Here is a 22,335-nt window from a genome sequence, read left to right as displayed (position 1 = left end):
GGTTGGGCCTGGCTCTCTCCCCAACTTTAGGGTTGAGCATGTAACTTAGACTCATCAGAGTATTCTGTTCTCTTCTTCATAGTTATTGTTGTAGGAAGAGGTATAAATGATTGAGGGAAATATGATTCACTTTGAGGGACATTCCTGGAACTACTGGGGAAAAGTTGGGTTTGTTGAGACCTTGTAGTAAGCCTAGAGCTGCTGGCAGCCATCCTTCCACCATGACAGCAAAGCCTGCCAGAGAACAAAAGTTGTAGGAAAAAGCATTCCTCAGACATGGTCAGAGGCACAGTCATTCCAGTGGACTAATTAGAGCCTTGGACCAGGCTGTGCCTGAAGTCAGCATGTGGGTTTTCAGTTTTGTGCACCGACCTGTGTGAATCTATGTACATTCAGTTACTTGGAACAGGAAGCGTTTGGATTAACATAGATACTTTTGCTAAACTCTATAGTCTAATTAGAGACTATAAACTGAAAAGTTGTTATTAACTATGAACTGCTAATTAGTGATGCATGAATTTATCAAAATAAAAATAGCAACAAAGGAAAATTATGTCATACTTAAAAAAAATATTTGTTTTTATTTAAACCATGACTAAGTATGAAAGGGGGGGGGAGCTGGATATTTCAGATGATCAATAAATTGTATGAGTTAGTTATTTGAGGGAATTCTGCATTTATCCTCCAGGGTGCCATAATTTCTAAACTGGCATGCTTTGATCATGTGCACACTTTGAAGTCAGAGAACCTAATCAATCTTCTTCCTGGATTTGTATTCCTAGAAATGATGCCCTGTTCTAGGGCAGCCAGTGTTGCCTGGCCCATTGTACTGAAGAATAAATGAGTAAGAGTCTAGATTACCTTACAAATAAATTTGGTTAACAGTTATATTAATTAAAATGCCTGGTTCTGCGGCTATTCAGAACTATTTATACGTGATTTAATTCATATCAGCAGCTAATTTGTATTTAATGCAAACTAATGGGTTTTATGTAAATGGAGCATGTGGCAGTCTATTTAAAAAACAAATTATCTCTAGTTTCATTTCAGTTATTTTAATTAAATTTAGAAAGTGTGTGAGGTGGGGGGATGAAGGGGAAAGGGATGTAGTATATATGAAGTGATGATTAAATCCAATTTAACTCTACAGAATAAGAAACAAGTAATTCTCTCCACAGACATATTGACCCTTTCTTAAAGTTTACAGAAGTCAAAAAGGTTAGTATACACAAGAGCCTCTAAGATTCTAGGTGGCATACTTTTCTTAAGATCATATTTTACACTATAAACCACAAGCACTTATAAGTGCTATGTAAATAAGTTTCTTCAGAGATTTTTTTAAAATGTGGCTGGAAATTATTTTATGACATAAATGACCATAATATGTATATATTATTTCTATCTTTGATTTGGAATTTTGAAACTATTCTATACATTAGTTAACCATTATTAACGTGACTTTTGTCAATTAGCTTAAACCTATGGAATCATATTTTACCTATAATAAAGTTTTTCTCAGTATATAGTTTATATTGGTCTTTTATTTTTTTTAAAGAGCATTTTTTTTCTCTTATTTCCCTAATTTTGATATGTGTTCTGGAGCTAAAGAGGATTTGGCACATTTTTCATAGTTTCTGCTATTTAGCCCTAGTCTAGAACTGTCCCTCACCTTGAATAACTTAGTAAACTTCATAGTTGATAAACTTGCCATTCTTATTCTTGCATTGAGGTTACTTTTTACTGTGTTCCTATTGCCAGCTAGATCATAAGTTTTTGAAGGACAATATTTATTTTTTTTCATTTCTACACAATGTGATTTTGTTACATGTAATAGACATTCAGTGAATGTTTCTTGAATCTCTCCTCAAAAAGATTATCCAAAACACTGAATGACAAGTCTTCCAAAATCTCTACTTTCAATATAAACAAAGCAAGACTCCCCTCCTTCTCATGTTATTAGTTACAGGACGAAAACTCAATTCAACAATCTAATCAATCTGGTTTTCCAAACCAAATTTCCCACATATCCCCCAAATTCATAAACCATTACCTCTTAGAAGTTGTACTAGTGTCCTCGTAGCACTATGTCCTCGTAGCACCTATTGGCCTCTGGGAGTGGGGCAGTCCTCCAAGGGTAAGCAATGGTTGATATCAGGAATGGTTGAAGGAGTTTTCCAGGTAAACATGGGGAAGAATGGGTTTCCATGATGCAGAGCCGCACATGTATTCCTCACATGTGGCATAGCGTTAATCCCAGTGGATACTCTCTGTACTGATATGAAACTTTCAATATCCTGGCTCTCCAGCCTTGAATATTTTAGGACTGCCTAAAACTATAATGCTAACAATAAAATAAGTTTTAGAAATGGGGTCGTTGGTATATATCCACAATTATAGAATACTGTCACAGGCTTATATAGGAAAAGAACATCAATTTTTAAACTACATGTTTCCTTATCACCAGAGACTGAAACAGTAAGTCCAAATAGTCATTGTGTATGTTAACCCTGATAGCCTCTTCAGCTTCACTGGCTGTCTAGGGAAGCACTGACTTTCCAGCACAGTAGACACAGTGCCTTCTCGTGCAGCTCACTGCTGCCAGAATCGAGCAGCACACAATAACTCAACTTCAACAGAGAAACGCTCACAGATATAATTAGCCACATTTGAAATGAAAGAACATTCACTCAATCAAAATGATTTGGAAATCCATTTTTTTAAAACAATGGAGTTAGATTCTAACAGGTTATTGAATTAATTTGATCATAATTCACTTCAGGAACATCATATCTATTCAGAGGATATAGTAAATGTTTTGTTTGGTACTGTGAGGTCACAGATGCACCAAAACAGAGTGGTCTCATTCATTCATCAAAAGCAGGAGAGAGAGTAGCAAGCTGGTGTGGTGTATAGGAGCTACCTCATTTCATGTAACTCCATGACATATGCAAGTTGTAATTTACACAAAAGATACTTCAAAAGATATAGTTCAAGGAAGAGGTAGGAAGAAGAGAAAGTGTATATAAGAGAGCTCATTGCTATATCCTTTATCCAAAGAAAAAGGTAAGTTACTAAGATAGCATTATTTGTGCAGTTGCCAAATCCCTCTTCTGCTACCACCCTCTTTCAGGTCCTCTCCCCTCTCAGCTTAGCTGCATTAGCCATCCGCATCGATTCCATTGGCAGGTGATTTATCAGGCCAGCATTTCATCTTCCCTACAAAGGCAAAATGTGCCCTGTTCCTGGGTGCTATAAGGGGGAACACACGGATATTCCTTTGATGCTACAAGGACACCAGACTGATAAAATTTGCTCCTGCACTGAACTTGACATGGAGGTGGAGCGCTTTAACTTTTAAAAGTCTGTTCTGTAACTCTCAGAATAACTGATGAGTCTCATTTATATTCACATTTCCAATGCAGATAAATCTGGGTTTTTTTCTTCTTCTTTGATTCTAGGGCCAACATTTTCACCGTCTACACACATACAGCCCCTGTTATCTCACACTGACAAAAATCTTTCTACCTGCTGAGTTACTCAGTCCACTTAGCGATTTATTCGTCTATCTATTTATATGCAGTGGGAAGGAAAATGATTGCTGTCTAAACCAAAGTCACCGGCATTTGCTTTCACATACTGGAGAGTGGAAATGATTTATAATGAAAAGAAGGGTCTTCATTTAGAAAAATACCATAGTACCTTTTCCCTTTACTTGAGTTGGGGGGGGGTGAAAGGAAAGAAAAAAAAAAGAGAGAAGTACCTGGGGTTTTCAAAGGCATTTCAGAAACAAAGGAAGGGGTAGCAGCAAGACCACTTCACAGGTGAGTGGCTTGTGCAGAGGCACATGCCCTGCATTCAGGAGGGCTCCTTTCTTGGCTTAATGTTCAGCTGTTACTATCTTGAAATCCTTAAAAATTTCTGAACAAGAGACCCACATTTTTATATTGCACTGGACCTGCAAATTATGTAGCCAGTTTTGAATAGCAACACTTCATTTTCTTTAATTTAGTCCAAATCTTGAGTTAAATATAGTGAAGTATTGCCGATCAGAGGTCTTAGGCCTATTTTCAGGTGTGAACCAATGTGCCAAATATTGTGTAAAGCCACTTAATAACAGTAATGACTCTCATGCCCTATAGCCCTGTGTTTTCAGACACTAGGGATGTTGTATTCCATAGGCTTGAGGGTAATTTACAGAATTAGCATCTATTTAATTAGATCGAGACTTGCATTTTTCCCCTTTCACGAGTGTGTCCTGTGGTTTTTCTAGGAAACTGATTTTCATGCTAAAGATTAAGGCATGGGCTAACTTAACACCAATACCTTAAAACTCAGTCTTATTTTGTAATTTATTTTTTTAAAATATGAATATACCCTTGGGGTGAATATGAAGGAGGCTTGCGTAGGCAAGGTTTTAGTAACCTCGTGGAAGGTAGCTGTTCCTATTTATCTCTCTGCCTCTTAGGCCAAGAAAGTGAGTCTTTAAATCTAAGGTCCCAAATGCCAGATATTCCCTTTACCAGTTTCCCTTAAAGTTAGGAAATAACATTTGTCAAATCCTGGATAATGGGAGCTGAGATGAAAGGCCTATTGGAGGCTTTGAGAAATGTTTTCTTTGATGATAGAGAGGAAAAAAAAACACCTCATTAACATGCTTGCCTGTGGATCTGATTTTATGAACACATGATGCATGGAGCTACAGCAGACATCTTGCGACAATGAGGGAAATGTCATGAGAATGGAAGAGAGGAAAGATGGAAAGCACATGCGACATGGATGAGGCCATTTTGCTGCTGATTTAACCAACATCAAAAACACTTACATGCAGAATTCTTGTAAATTTAAACCAGTGGTTCTCAAAGTGTGGTCCCTGGAGCAGCCATGCCAGCGTTATCGAGAAATTTGGTAGAAAAGGGAATTCTTGGGTCCCACCTCAAATTACTCAATAAGAAATACTAGGGGTGAGACCAAGCTTTCTATGTTTTAACAACCCCTCTTGGTAATTCTGATGCATACTAAAGTTTAAGAACTATTTTATGTTACACTTTGTCAGCTATTCTGTTCATTGCAATACAAAGGATCTCAACTTAATTAAAAGAGATCTAGACACTTTAAAATTACGATTTTTTAAAAGGTTGTTCTTTCTTTTAATGTTATAGTTTGACAACACACAGACTACTGTAATTATAAATAAGTGAACTTAGTATTTAGTTAATAAAAATAGTTTAAGAATTTTTGCTTCATGTTTATTGTAGCATTATTTATAATAGCCAAGAGATGGAAGATATGGAAGCAACCTAAATGTCATCACTGGATAAATAGATAAAGATGTGGCATCTATATATATAAAAAGTCAGCGACTGGAATGCCATAATGACCATAATAACAGGTCGCTATGACACCCACTGTGGCCAGCAAACTGGCCCAATCTCTCACGGCCCCTCCCTCCAGCCACGCCACCCCTGATTGGCCAACTCCCTACTCCCTGCAGCCCCTCCTCCCAGCCAGCCCCACCCCCGATCAGCCCCCCCACTCCAATCAGGGGCAGAGCCAGCTGGTCAACCACCCATGGCCGTGCCCCCAGGCCGCTGGCCCCCAAGTGGCCCCCCTTCCCATTCAGGAGTGGGGTCAGCTGGCCCACTGCTCACAGCCCCTCCCCATGGCTGGCCCCACCCCCGATCAGACCCCACTGCCCTGATCGGCCCACAGCCCCTTCCCCAGACAGCTCTGCCCCTGATAGGCCCCCCACACACCAATCAGGGGTGGGGCCAGATGGCCCATCATCTACAGCCCCTCCCCATGGCCGGCCCCACCCCCAATTGGTCCCCCCACCCCAATCAGGGGCGGGGCCCTCTGGCCAATTGCCTTTGGCCCTTCCCCCAATTGGGGTGGGCCAACCAGTCAACCTCCTGCCATTTACTCCTCCCGACAGACCCAGCCCCAATATGCTGACTAGGGCCAGGCTGGCCAGACCCTACACGTGCATGAATTTGTGCACTGGGCCTCTAGTATCCTATATAATAAAAGGGTAATATGCAAATTGACCCTAACAGTGGAATGACCAGGATCCATAGATCACTATGACATGCACTGACCACTATGGGGCAGACACTCAACACAGGAGCTGCCCCCTGGTGGTCAGTGTGCTCCCAAAGGGGGAGCTCCACTCAGCCACAAGCCTGGGCTAATGGCTGAGAGCACAGTGGCAATGGTGGGAGCCTCTCCCGCCTTCGCGGCAGCCCTAAGGATGTCTTACTGGGGAGCAGGCCTGAGTCATCAATTGGACATCCTCCAAGGGCTCCTGGACTGTGAAAGGGTGCAGGCTGGGCTGAGGTATCCCCCTCCCCCACCAGTGTATGAAATATTGTGCACCAGGGCTCTAGGATATAATAAGACACTACTCAGCCATTAAAAAAAGAATAGAATCTTGCCATTTGTGACAACAGGGATGAACCTTGAGGGCATTAATGCTAAATAAATAAGTCAGAGAGAGAAAAGGCAAATAGTATATGATCTCACTTATATGTGGAATCTAATGAACAAAATAAACTGACAAACATATTAAACAAAACAAAACAAAAACCAAGATCATAGATGCAGAAAACAGATTGGTGGTTGTGAGGGTGTGAGGGAGATGAGTGAAGTGAGTCAAAGGTACAAACTTCCAGTTATAAAATAAATAAGCCATGGAAGTATAATATACAACATGGTGACTATAGTTAATACTGTATGGCATATTTGAAAGTTGCTAAGGGAATAAATCTCAAAAATCCCAATCACAATTTTTTTTTGCCTGTAATTCTGTGTGAGGACAGCTAGTATCTAGACTTACTGTGGTTATTATTTTGCATTGTATACAAATATCAAATCATTATGTCATACAACTAAAACTAATATAATGTTAAATGTCAGCTAAATTATACCTCAATAAGAAAATGATTTATCACTTTGCTCATAACACCCATCTGTGAAAATCACTGTTATCAAATAGGAAGTCAATTTAATATTATATTATTTGTGTCATTTTTTAAATTATTAGTTACATCTGTGCTACTATCTGAGGGTTATTTTTTAATCTCAGTGGGAAATTTGGGATAACATTGTATGAAATTTGATATGAACTAATAAAGCCATAATTGGATTTGGGTACAACATTCCTTAATCAGACTCTAACAGTAGTCTGTCACTTTCCAGTATGACTCCCATGTTCTTGCTCAGGATATTTGCATACTCTGCTATCAGCTTAATAGTCTTCATCCATAACTCAACCTGTATCTTCTCTGCAATACTCCTCATTGGTTTGTCTTTGCCTTCAAAGTCTCCTTCAAAATGTAAACATGTGCACTACAGATAATTTCAAGATGATACATTGAGGTACAGGGAGAAATATTAAAACTACTTACATTTTTATGTACTAATAGGATACAAATCTTTACTAATAATGTAGCATATGGATTAATAACTGTGTACAAATGTGGTTCATTTTCCTGTAATCATATATCATGTACAGTTTGAGAGCTATCTTGAAGAAAGAATGATATATTGGAAAGAGAGGGAGAGTAGAGCCTCTTTTTTTATTTTTTACTTTTTTTGCTGTCAACATATTGTTATTAATGCAGTTTATTTGCACAAAACTCAGTAAAGTTATCAATTATATTATCTAGACTTCACTACATGAGCTTTCAAAATTTAAGGGTAAGGTATCTTTAAAAAGAAACTGCAGGTTGAAGGAATCATAAACAATGTAAATATAGGAGAAAATAATGGTATTAAGTCCTTCCAATTTTACTCATGAGCACTTGGTCAGCTTTGTTACCAAATAAGACAAAGCATGTTCTAATATGGCACAATAAGTTTCCAAGTACTTTTTAAAACAAGAATGTCATCTGGACTATAAATTTATATGTTATTTTTAATGATGACCCTTACTCTAAGTGGGATATTTATCTATAGATATCAGCTAACTATATTTATCTATAGATATCAGCACAGTCCCTTCTTACAAACACATCCAGAGATCTGTCAACTTGGGCTTTCATTCACCAGTAGGGAGTTTATGACTGTATGTTTACACTTAACAACTATTTTCATTGATCCTACTTTTTAAAAATGTACTTAATATACATGTTACAACTTAATATTTTTCTTTATATGCATTATTATATTTATTTAAATGTGCTTTACACTAATGTTTCTATTCAATTCACTGTTATCAAATATTTAAGTGCATGGTGGCAATTATATTTGACCCAAAAATGTTGAACTCATCCATTTTATTTGTAACACTTGTCTTAGTACATGATTGATTATGTGAAATGTGCTCTACCCGTTGGATTTTGTTGTTATATTTTGTACTTGTCACATAGAATGCTTAACATGAAATATTTATGTCTCCTGAGGAGCCTTAAATATTCACCTCAGCATTTGAAGTAGACAATGGTAGTAGTAAATATTTATTAATTGTAAAGAATGACACAAAAATTTATAGGATGGACTACATGCATATGGAATTTCCATACTGAATGCCAATATACACATTGATGTGCATTGGATAATAAGGCTGACGGCTCTGAAAATGAGCACTTTTTCAGAAAAAACTACTATGTTGAACATCATGACTTAACCTTTTATTCCGTTTTGTTTTATTTTTATCAAAATTTAGGTGCATAGAGAAATCAAGACCTCTCCATTGTGCTCCCTGTTCTTGTGCCTATGAAATTATTCTCACAGACCTAACAATTATTTATTGAGCACTTACTCTGTGCCTGGTACTGTTCTATGTTATCAGGCAGAACACTTTAAAAACGATTTTCCTGCTCTCATGGAACTTATACTTTACTAGAAACAATCAACAAGATAAATGCATGCAATGATTTCATAGAGGAATAACTGCTATGAAGTTGATCTGATGTGGGGAGTGACCAAAGAACATCTCTATGAGGAGGTGATTTAGTTTGTATTTATTATCTGTTTATTTATTGCTAACCCTCACCTCAGGATATTTTTCCATTGATTTTTAGAGAGAGTGGAAGGGTCAGGGAGGGGGGGTTGATAGAGAGAGAAGGAAAGGAGAGAGAGACAGAAAGAAACATCAATGTGAGAGACACATTGATTGGTTGCCTCCTGCACATGCAGGGCTGAGGATGGAACCTGAAACCCAAGTATGTGCCTTGCCCAGGAATCAAACCAGCGATCATTCAGTGCACAGGTGGACACTCCAACCACTGAGCAACATGAAGCCAGGGCTGACTTATTTTTTTCTGTCCTCTTTCCCCCCCTGTTTTATTGAGAAATAATTGACATAAATCAGTGTATAAGTTTAAGGTGTACAGAATGATTGCTAGAGAGGTGATTTGAACTGATGAGATCTAGCCCCTATAAAAATAAGATTTTTAAAAACCTAATGGAGAACATGGATATCGAAATGAAACTATAATAACTATTGGCTGACATGTTCTGGTTTAAATTATCTATGTGGAGACACTATCCTATATTATTATCTTTTCCTTTGAGATTAGGGGACTGAAATGTGCTTCAGCAGCTATTCTTGGTAATAATTTCTAATTTTAGATGCAGGAATCATCAAGTGTATAGATCAGACCCATTTATTTTGCATAGTCTTCTCCATCTTCCAATGAATATATTAGTGTGTCAGGCCTGACATCTATATATTATTCAGTTTCTTTCTGATAAAGTTGTCATATTTCTTACTATGTTTCTTAATCACCCAGAGTACTGAATGCCTTCCAAATGCCCACCCACACCCACTGTCTCTACTTCAATTCATTTTACACACAGAAATGAAATTAAATCTTTTTTAAAAATGTCAATTTTATTACCACCCCATATATACATATCTGGCATTCTCTATTAACTTATTTTTGCTCTTAGAATGAAACCACTAGGTCTTAATAGACCCCAGAGACCCTACATGATCCCTTCACATTCCTACCTCTTTAGGTCCCTCCACTCTAGAACACAGGAATTGGTAAACATTCTTGCGTGTACCATATTCCATTCTTCCACAGATCTTTACTATGTATCCTCCATCTGACATGTTCTTAACTCCCTTCATATCTTGATGGTTTTTTAGTCTTTAAATTATGGATTATTTTAAACATTAGAAAAAACAAATAGAGCATTATTGTTTAGCAAGTTAAATATTTTATCAAATTTATTTCAGAATTGTTTTAAACATTGAGTATATTGCAGAAACATCACAAGTAACTTGTGGAGCTATTATTTCATTGTCTTCTTTCCTGGCCCCACATCAACCAGTATTTGAATCTGGTGCATTTCCTTTAACAATTTCATACTAAAATTTCCCCTAAGTTATTATAATCTCTATCTGAATTTGGATAATATGAGTTTGGATAGAAGGTTAGGAAGCAAAAGAAAATCAAATTATCTGAATCTATTCGGTTCTAGAATTTCAAATAGGAAATAGTGACAATTTAGACGAGAGAGATTTATTCAGAAATTTACAAAATCCATCAGTTTCTGTGTTTGATGTCTTCAAATGTGCTCATTAAATTCTTCCATATGTTTCTTACACATGCTTTTTTTTAAAAAATATATTTTCTATTGCTTTCAGAGAGAATGGGAGAGGGAGAGAGAAATAGAAATATCACCGATGAAAGAGAATCATTGATCAGCTGCCTCCTGCATGCCCCATAGGGGATAGAGCCCACAGCCCGGGCATGTGCTCTTAACTAGAACTGAACCTGGGACCCTTCAGTCAGCAGACAGATGCTCTCCCAACTGAGCCAAACTGGCTAGAGCCCAGGTGCTTTAAAAAAATATTCATAGATATCTCAATTTTGACTACAATTGGATATATCTTTTTTTAAAATGCATTTTGTTTAATAAAATGCTATTTAGCCTCCATGTGTTTGAATGTTTTTGAGTGTTTTTATTGTAGTTGATTTGTAGTTTCATGCCAGTATGATCCAAGGAGATGCTCGATATGGTTTCTATCTCCTTAAACTTATAGAGATTTGTTTTGTGTCCTAATATGTGGTCTATCTTTAAGAATGTCCTATGTGCACTTAAGAAGAATGTTTATTCTGCAGCTTTGGGAGAAATGTTCTGTAAAAGTCAATTAAATCCATCTAATCTAGTGTGTCATTTAGAGTCACTGTATCCTTGTTAATTTTTTATCTGGAATATCTATACAGTGAAGTCAATGGGGTGTTCAATTCCCCTATTATGACTGTATTCAGTTGAGCTCTACCATAAAAACTACCTCCAGAAGTGTGTTTTTGGGTTTTGTTTTTATATATTTAGGTGCTCCTCTATTGGATGCATATATGTTTACCAGGGTTATATCCTCTTGCTGTAACAATAACAGTTTTCTCAAAAAATTAAATAATGGAACTGCCATTTGACCCACTGATCTCACTACTAGAAATATATCATTAGAATTCAAAAATACCAGTCAGAAAGAATATATGCACCCCTATATTCATAGTGGCACTATTTATAATAGCTAAGATCTGGGAATAGCCCAATAGATGAGTGGATAAAAAAGCTGTGGTACATTTACACAATGGAATACTATGCAGCTGTAAAAATGAAGGATCTCTTACCCTTTGAGACAGAGGGATGGAGGGATCTGAAGAGTATTATGCTAAACAAAATAAGCCAGTCAGAGAAAGATAAGTATCACATGATCTCACTCATATGTGGAATCTAATGAACAAAATAAACTGATGAACAAAATAGATCCAGAAACATAGAAGCATGGAATAGACCGATGAATCTCAGAGGGAAGGTAGGGTGGGGGGAATGGGGATGAGAATAGATTAACCAAAGAACTTATATGCATATATGCATAATCCATGGACACAGCCAATATTATGGTGAAGGTCTGGGGTGGAGGTGGATACAGGGTAGACGGGGTCAATGGGGAGAAAAAGAGGGGCATCTGTAATACTTTCAACAATAAAAATACATTAAAAATATAAAATGTGTTTTCTAAATATAAATAAATGTAATTGCTCTTGGTACACTAATTTTTCAAATCTTCACTCATGTATGTTACTTTTGAACCCATCTGACTTCTTTCATATGTTTCCTAACTCTGGGTACCTTTCTTTCATAGATTACCACAGGTGCTATTTGCCTATGTTTTTATAATTACTTTTTAAAATGCTATCTTTTCCGCTAGACTTTATGTTCTACATTATAGATCATGTCTGTTTCCCCCATCTCTATATCTCCAATGTAAGGACAGCTTTGCACATTGCGGATATCTAACTAGTACTTTTTCAGTAAGTGACTAGATGAATGAATTAATAGGTTAGTACTATCATTTTTAAAAGCAAGTTATTAATTATACTTAGATCCTCAGAGTATAAAAGATATTAAAGAAAACTTCTCTTCAGACATAACAGTTCACTTCACACTGGAGACAAATCCATTAAAGCTAGCAACCTTTAAAAGCCTGAAAATGATCACCATTCAAGACTTAAAATTATGTTTTCACTGGCTCATGTCTGCTGATCTTAACAACCCTCTTCTACCAGAACATGAAATAAAGAATTACATACAAGAGGAGAGAAGTAAATGTTGCTCTTCATTTTAAATGTCCTTTAATAGTAAAAAGCTGTGGAGTATTTATGCAAATCATCATGAATAACAAATGAAATTGTTCTGATCAAAGCTACTAAAAGGAAAACTCAATGGATTAATTGTAAATGAAGCACAAGCCCTTTCTATTGCAACCATTCTTTTTTTTTATTTTTAATATATTTTATTGATTTTTTACAGAGAGGAAGGGAGAGAGATAGAGAGTTAGAAACATCGACGAGAGAGGAACATCGATCAGCTGCCTCCCGCACATCTCCCACTGGGGATGTGCCCGCAACCCAGGTACATACCCCTGACCGGAATCGAACCTGGGACCCTTCAGTACGCAGGCCGACGCTCTATCCACTGAGCCAAACCGGTTTCGGCTGCAACCATTCTTAACTGGATTGCAGCTTGATGAACTGTAAAGAAAACAGTTCAAATTTAAGTTTACACTGGTATGATAACTAAAGTTTTAACAACACTTCTAATTTGGATTACAAAGTAAGAGGAGCACATAAACTGTTGTGAAGATAATAATTGACTTTTCTATATATAGGTTTTCCAAGCAGGAGGAGACTTTGAGTTTAGAAATGATTTTTTTTTTTCTATCCAACTCTGTTAATAGCACATGGAGAGGAGCAGAACTTGTCCTAACGCAGTGGTTCTCAACCTGTGGGTCGCGACCCCTTTGGAGGTTGAAGGACCCTTTCACAGGGGTCGCCTAAGATCATCGGAAAACACATATATAATTACATATTGTTTTTGTGATTAATCACTATGCTTTAATTATGTTCAATTTGTAACAATGAAATTGGGAGTCACCACAACATGAGGAACTGTATTAAAGGGTCGCGGCATTAGAAAGGTTGAGAACCACTGTGGCCTAACGTATCTCTTTGGCATAAGGATTATTTTAGGCTGATTATTTTTAAGAAACAGCAGATATAGAAAAAGCTCTGAAAGAGGAGTAGAAGATACCCTTTTGTAGGAGAATTTACATTTACTAGTATAAGGGAAATCTCCATTTGTAAGGGTGTCTCCTTTTCTGCACTTGGAAGAGGAGGATGACAAAATCTTCTAGAAATCCTTATCAATGAAGAAGGCTTGGACTTTAATCTGCACAACAATCCTACCCTTGTGTATTGTGCTTAACATCTTTTTTCTTTTTCTTTCAATCTTTGGCAGAGATGGTATTTAAAGTGGTGGTTTGGGCCATTTCCTTGAGTTACTTAGTTTTTCTGGGTCTCTCCCATGTATACAGGAGGTGTCTGTGTTACCAAACTTTTGTTTGTTTTTCTCCTGTTAATCTGTCCTTTATCACATGGAGGTATCAGCCAAGAACATAGTAAGGTAAAAGGGAAATTATATTTCCTTTCTGATACACATAAAACTAAATATTTTACATAGATTATATTGATGTTTGCGAGTCATACATTTTTTTTTTCTTTTGCCTAGTTTTTATGTATTTCCTAGATGTTTTGGAAAGACAAAAGAATATATAGTTAAGGAAGAATTAACTCTTACTTTCTACATGTATCCCAGATTCATATGCTATATGAATATGGCTATTTGTGAATGATCAATGCCAACTGACTGAAAGGTTTCATGAGAAACTCATAACCAGTGCTGCGCCGGGATCATTCAACAAAGTGTGGGACTCTTTTCAGACCTGCAGGTCTATCATTCACAAATCTGCAGCTTTTATATCTGCTCTTGGAATTCTGGTACTGGCCCAGTGGGCTTAACTTGTGTTTCCTTTTTGCATGAATGGATGCTGATAAAGTGCAGATGAAGACTGGATTAGCTTTTCAAAAGGATTCCAATTGAATTCTAAAACAAGGGTTCCATCAAGAACATACTTCATGATCCTTGAGAACATGCTTGACCTTTGAACAGAGGCAATGGTGACTGTTACTGGTGTAATTTCTGACACAAACCATAATTATAAATATATTTTTAAAAAATATTTTGTATTGATTTTAGAGAGAAAGAGAGAGATAGAAACATCAGTGATGACAGAGAATCATTGCCTGGCTGCCTCCTGCACGCCCCCTACTGGGGACTGAGCCCGCAACCCAGGCATGTGCCCTTGACTGGAATTGAACCTGGGACCCTTCAGTCCACAGGCTGATACTCTATCCACTGAGCCAAACTCACCAGGTCTATAAATGTATTTTAATTATAAAGTTATAGTAATTATAAAATGCCCATTTCCCCTTTGTAAAAATTTTAGTGTGAAATAACTGAAATTATGATAGTGTCCAGATTTAAAAGACTTTAATTTGAAAAAATATAATGCAGGCACTATGCAATTGTTTTTGGCTTCTCTAAGCACTGGTGTCTTATTACTTTAAACAACTTTCTCTTTATTCTGGGTCATATCACATGTCATCTACCACTTCAGTATGAAGTGCCATTTTTTTCTTTAACTGCTCCTCCCTCCAAAAAAAAAAAAAAAAAAAAAAGGAAAAACCTTTTTAAAACTGGTCTCTGTAAAGTACAGGGGCGAAAGGGGATGCCCCAAAGTGGTCATTTTTATTGCAGAGGAGTGAGTCCCTTTGAAAAGCAGAAGATAGAATTATGGGCCTTTGGGCCTGACTTGGGTTATAGCTAAATATGAAAAAAAAAAATTAATATAGCAGGTAGAGTTGGGCAGGAAGTTTCTAAGAAAAGGAGGAGTCACTTTGTTACCTGCAATGTTGACTCTTGGTTCTTGAGTTCAGCAAAACAAAGGATTCAGAGTCAGAAACTCTAATGCAAGAGGAAGTTTATTTAGTATGCAAAGTGAAAGTACACTCAAAGAGAAGATTCAAGCAGACTGCTCAGAGATCTGCCTTGGCCTTATAGAAAGAAAGTCACAGACCAGAAGAAGTGAGCCATCTGGGCTCTGTGGACTCAGAAAACAAGCTACAGAGGCAAAAGAAAGGCCCTTGGAGGCAGGTTCAGGGGGTGAGCCCTGGATGAGTTGCCTCTGCCTGCTGCTCCTCTGGCTGCAAGTCTCTTGGGGAACATGAGAGCTTAGGAAAAAGAGAGCAAAGATACACATCCGAAGAAAGAAGGCATGGGTTGCGCTCTAGAGAGCATGCACTTGATCCTTTGTCTTAAGGGTTTATATCTGTTTTCTAAAGACAGTAATTTTAGGGGAGGTCTCAAGGGAGATCTCAATACAATATTCATCACCTTTCCAGGTGTGTCCTTTAATATGCTGATTCATCAAAATGAGTGTATAGGGTCAAGATTATGGTCTCTATTGATTTGTCAGTGCCAGTGTAAGGGTCATTGCATCTACACTAGCTATATCAGCTATGGCATTGCTTCATCTGATTTTGCTACTTTTCTGGTCCTGGACCTGAAACACAGCTGAGGCATAGATGCTATCTCTAGTTTGATTGAAAGTCTGTCTATGGTCAATAGACCTGATACTTTGTTCCTAAGATTATTTGATGCTGATCAGTACTGCATTGTCCTGAGGGCTTAATGCTCCAAGGATTGGTCCTGCAAGGGAGAAGGAGGCAGGTGAGTCAGGGTGCTAGATGAAGCCAGTTTGAATCAGCTGTCTCAGTTTTCCAATTCTACCTGTCAAAGATTTTTCCTAGCTTCTTACTATCCTGCCTCAACTTGACATCCGAAAGAGGGCTACATCATGCATCACAAGTAATCTATTTTTTTTTTTCTGATGAGAACCCTCCTCTTAGCAGGGTGCATGTGGAACAGAGTTTACCTCTGAAAAAAATGAAATGACAAGAACAAGGCAGGGCCAGACAATGTCTAGGGCACTTGGTCTATGGCCTAGCTTTAGGTCATGGCAGAAAAACTAAGACAGAAGACCAATCAGAAGAATGTTTGTGTGAGGAGGCAATGAGATGACAAAAGGGGCAAGTAAAGGCTGAATCAGAGGGGGGAAAAAATCATGGGAGTTTTTGGCATTAAAAACAGTGACCCCTGTGGCTCAAAATATTCCATGCACATTTACAGAGCACTAGCAGGCGATGTCAAGAAAGGTGAGAAATACAAAAGTAGTATCACACATATTGTTGCCTTTAGGTGCTCTGGTTCTAGTAGTCAAAAGAGATACCAATAGCTTCATTATAATAGGAGAACAAGCTTAGAAGTATACACTGTATAGGTGTAGCAAACAGAAAGCCCAGGATTTCAAGGAAGAGGTTTATGACCGAATCTTGAAAAAACATGAGTCAGATGAAGAATGCATGGCAAGTCCTTATAGGTAAATAGAATAGCATGAGTGATTTCAGAGATGTGTGCATTAGTGTGGTGTGTTGTAGGACTGTAGGCACCTCAGTCATTATTAGACATTAGCTTAACAGACTAAGAAAGGTAGGAAATGGAAATACTAACTGCCCAAGTCATGAAAGACTTGTATGTCACACTGCTAGGCTTTGACTCCTGACATTTAGGGTATTTTTAAAAGAAGGCTGATAAGGCAAAGTTGCATTTAATCAAAGGTAAAGAGATCTGAGTGGAGTAATATTGAGGCCATGAGACCAGTCAGAGGTCTATAGTAATAGCTTGGTGAGAGCAGCTGAAGGCCTCGACTAGGGGCGTAATGGTAGGACTGGAGAGGATGGGGCATGTGTGGGAGAGATTTAGGAGGTAAAGATTGCAATTATTAACCAAATTGATTTGTGGTTTAATGATGGATTTGAGGGGAAGGAAATAAATAACTGTATCTGAGTGGACTGAGAAAGGCAGGGCTAAATATACCCTTCAGGATGTGAATTCATTTTAATATCATGCAGCTGCAGCAACACAACCAAAACATCCAGTGGCCTAACAGCAAGTTTATTTCTTGCTCACGGTGCATATCCGGTGGATTGTGAGATAGCTCTGCTCCACACAAGCACTCAGGGACCCAGACTGCCACCAGTGCCACCATTGTATAGTTGCATCAGCCGAGTCATGTCCCAGCAGCAGAGGGAGGTTAGCCTGGAGAATGTGCACAGGCATTCCTCACCTCAGCCAAGAAGTAACACTTTCTTCTGCTTACATTTCTTGGTTCAGAACCGGTGAAGCATCCCTATCCAACTTATAATTATACAGGGACTTATAATTATAAATGCCCAGAGAGAAAAGAGAACCAAATATTGATGACAACTATTGATTTATAATAAAACCTACGATAAGGCCAACCTGTTCCAGTGTGAAGTGATGTAGCATAAGACAGGCTAAGCTTGGCCACAGGAAAACATACAGAGCCCTCACATTATAATAACTTGCTCTTTGCTAGTATCTGTGCTCAACCTGCAAATATTAAAATATTCAGTAATTTATTCCTCACAACCATTCAAGAATACATTTTTAATGACTTTTTGAATTTTAAATTTGGAAAGTTCAAATGATCATTCTAGAAAAAAAAAACCCTTTATTTTGCATGTGAAAAACTGATATCTGGAAGAATAAAATGAAAAAATACAAGCTTCAAGTTATAAGATAAATAAGTGATGGGAATGTTGATAAATAAGCCACTGTTGCATATTTGAAAGTTGCTAAAAGTTCTCATCATGAGGAAAAAAAATGTTGTAACTATGCATAGTGACAGATGTGAGGTAGACTTATTGTGGACATCCTTTTACAATATATACAAATATCAAATAAATATGTTGTACACCTGAAACTAATATAATGCTATATCTCAATTATACCTAAATATAAAAACAAAACAAGACCAAACAAAGATGCTGACAGGCTGACAGACAGAAGTGGCCGTGCTATGCATAGGAGAACCAGGCATTTTTATTTATCACAGATACTCATACAAAAAAAGGACAAAATGAATAACATAACAAGAAAAAAATGAAATGATGTCTCAGATAACATAAACAATGAGCTTCAGAGATAGAATCAAACTCATAATGGATTCTAAATCCAGAGTGCTTTCTTTCATCACACTATTCCTCATGTTCCAGGATGTGGCTCCCAAAGATTACACAAAAGCTCTGTGGCATTTCATACAGCTGGGCAAAATTACTGGTATAAACCTCTCCATAAAGAGTGAGGATAAAGACATGATTAAATTATTGTATTCTATTCAATTCTGATATAATCTCTGTGGCTTACTCAAGAAGACCTGGGTGGTCAAACGGGGTTTTTTTGAAATCCCAAATGATAATGCAGTATTTGTCTTAAAACCGTAAGGTTGGGTGGGATGAGAAAAGGGAGCAGTTTTTCCCTTCTTGTTATCCCAAAAATGCGTATTGATAAGTCTCTATGGTTATGATTTGCAGTTATATTTGACACTATTTATCCCACCAAATCCTGTCTAGTATGCATGGCAGAAGGGAAATATAGCACTCCTCTGCCATATTCTCACAGTCTACTGTATTCATTTAACCTAAGAATTGCCACATTGTGGCACTAATTTCTTAATTTAAAATTCAAAACAGAAATGAAATTTAATTACTAAATATTAAGAGAGTAACTGTATTATTTAAGCTGGCACTTAGGTTAAGATATATAATCATTGATAAAATTATAATTAATGCAAAAGCTAGTTTACTTTCTGGTTGCAGAATTTATGAGTACTATATTAAAGTCCACAGGCAAGAATGGGATTTAATTCACCAGGAATTTATAAAATAGATAAGTAATACCAAAAAAGAGGGACATAAGTTATGAAATTAGGCAACAAAGAGCTTTATGAATGAAATTGATTTTAGAAAAGCATGAATGAAAGTTAGACTGTACTTCCCAAACTTTGGTACTCTGAGGAGTGTGCAGAGGCCATGTAACTACAAAATAAACACATCATGTTCTTGGAGACTATTATAATAAAAATTTAATGATTTAACCTGTATTTTTATATTTCTACTAGAGGCCCGATGCACCAAAATTCATGCAAAAGTAGGCCTTCCTTCCCCCGGCTGCCAGCACCAGCTTCTCTCCAGCACCTGGGACCCGGACTGCTTCCTTCCGGCCACCCTCGGGCTACCCACAGGCACCCAGGACTGGGCTGGCTTCCCTGTGGACCCGGCTTCGTCAGGAAGGACATCCGAATGATGTCCAGTCTAGTTAGCATAGTACCCTTTTATTATTGTAGATAAACATGGCTATATTACAGGGTAGAACCCTGGCTTGCATGACATTTTACAATATGGCAGGAACTCCAATGGAAGCGGGTCACTTCGTCTTCTCTGAGGATACTAGTATGTGCTGGTTCCCTCTGGTATTAATGGTAGGGTAGCAATGAACTCTGAGAAACAGATAAAGGGGATTTGCAAATTGGAGCAACACAATTTTGTGGTTATGTCATGACTTTGGACTTCAGAGGGAAGGACCCAAATTATCTTTCTGCAGGTAAAGTAAGAAAAGGCCAAGAATTATCTTCCTTTGAACATGAACTGGACACTAATGTGCATAAATGATGACAGGTTACATTTAGATACAAAGTTGGCAGAGCATCTAAGAACCTTCCATTTTTATATTAGAGGACAGAGGGCGGGCTGAGCCCTAGGCAACAATACTCTTATGACACCTGCCATGATGAGAATTTTAGTCCTGCCTACTCCTACAGAATCAATGTACTGCATTCCTCTTGGCATAGCTTTGAATAGTATACTGAAACTGTGAAATAGAGAGACAGATTTAATAATCATTCCACTTAGTAAGTACAGCTGGGGCAGGTAATTAAACAGGTTTTCTCTTGCCAGCAGGCCTAAAGGAATGTAGCTCAGAGTCGTGGTCACACCTCTGGACTGAGATGGAAAGCTAATATTAAACAGTCCTTCTCTAGGCAGGCCCATCTCAGCATTGCTGTTCTTAGTGAGTAGAAGTTATTAAAGGGTCTAGTCAGGCTGCCAGAGGCCTGCCAAGTCATCAGTACTAGGAATGTTGGATTTATAGGCTGAAAATGAAAAGGGACTAGAATCATTGAAAAATTATTATCATTATTATTCAGGTGGTTGATGTCTGATAAAATATGTTCATTGTGAATCTTTGAGATTGTCATGACATGAAAAATGAACTGTTCAAATATCAGGGATTTAATTTCTTAATTTTTAAAATCTCTAGTTTTCTTTGCATTATGAAAATACAGTACTTAATTGATGTAAGACCTACTAGCCTAATTGTGTGTAGTGACAAAACATAGGGAGATAAAACATGAACTTCCTTATTCCTAACCTGTTTAATTACCTGCCCCAGCTGTACTTACTAAGAGGAATGAGGGGTGTTTTTTTTTGCTTATTTGAGGATGGAAGGTCAAAACCGTTTAAACGTTTAAAAATGATATCTCCCATTTTGTTAATAATTTTCCCTATATTTATTGTTCCTGTTATATATTGCTGTGCAACAACTACCCAAAATGTAGTGTCTTAAAATAGCAAACACTTTATTATAACTTGAAATGTTGGGGGTCAGGAAATTGGGTCAGGCTTGGCTAGGTAATTCTTCCCGCCCTGTGGTGTGCTGAGCTGGGCCACTGAGTGGCACTTAGCTGATGGCTGGTCTGGTCTAGGGAGTACAAGACAGCTGCTGGTCCCAGCTTGGTTGGGACAAGTGGACGTTTGGGCCCAGCTATGTCTTTTTTCTTCACCATGGAGACTTAGGGCTCTCCACAGGGTCATTATTTAAAATAGGGGTTGAAGAGGAGAGAGAGAGAGAGAGAGAGAGAGAGAGAGAGAGAGAGAGAGAGAGAGAGAGAGAGAGAAACATCGATATGAGAGAGACATAGCCATTGGTAGCTTCCTGCACATGCTTCAACCAAGGGTAGGGATCAAACCTGCCACCCAGGTACATCCATGACCGGAAATTGAACCCATAACTCTCTGGTGCACAGGCCAACGCTCTGACCACGGAGCAATTCCAGCAAGGGGTATTTATTTTTTTCTTACACTTGCTTTTTGTTTATTTCTGTAAAGTGAATCAGTTACTTAATCTACTCTTTCTTTTTAACTGATAAAAGCATTTGAGGCTGTTCATTTTTCTCTGAACTGTACTCACCCATATCCCATATGCTCAAATATGGAGTATTTTTTATAATGTTCATGTAAGAAAGCATCAAACCTGTAAAGAATTTTTGTGAGTTTATTTGAGCCAAACTGTTAACAATTGCTGGGAAGCAGAATCTCAATGTATTGGGATAATGCTCTGGGGAATGGTGGTTTTGCACCTATTTTTATAAATTACCATCAAAGGAGGAAACAGTGGGTTACATGAACTCCACTGGTAATAGATTAGGGAGGCGGGAGAAAGCAAAGCGAGGGTAACCTCTGGGATTGGATAAAAACTGAAATGATGGACACATGCTTCTTTGGGCACAGGACAGTTAACAGTCAACAACTAACAGGATAACAATAACAATAAGGGACTTCGTGGTCTGCGCCCTGGCGCCATTTGTTGTGCTGCGAGGGGCCTGGAAAAAGGGAAGTTACAAGTTACCCTGACCTTCCACAGTTATGTTATCTTAGATGCAAAAAGACAACAGGCTCAGTAAAGATCGAAGTTGATCTTTGTCAGGGAAGAAACTGGCTTAGGACATGACGACCCACCATAAACTGCTTTTTAATGAAATGGTTTTAATTTCAGACCTTACTTTAGGTCTATGAGTTTGCAAGCCTCACCACACAAACCTTCCCTGAGTTAGTCAGGTGAGCATGTGGCCCCTTTTAGTCCACAATCACCTTTTTTTTTTTTTAGAAGTTTTAAAATTTTGATTAGTGTTTAATTAAAGCAGTATAAGAATTCTTTTCTCTATATCCAGATTTATATATTCATACATTTACTGGAGGTGGAGAGGGAGCCTTAGAA

Source organism: Myotis myotis, unplaced genomic scaffold (genome assembly GCF_014108235.1).
Source record: "Myotis myotis isolate mMyoMyo1 unplaced genomic scaffold, mMyoMyo1.p scaffold_m19_p_5, whole genome shotgun sequence".
NCBI lineage: Eukaryota > Metazoa > Chordata > Mammalia > Chiroptera > Vespertilionidae > Myotis > Myotis myotis.
This window is presented reverse-complemented; position numbering follows the sequence as displayed.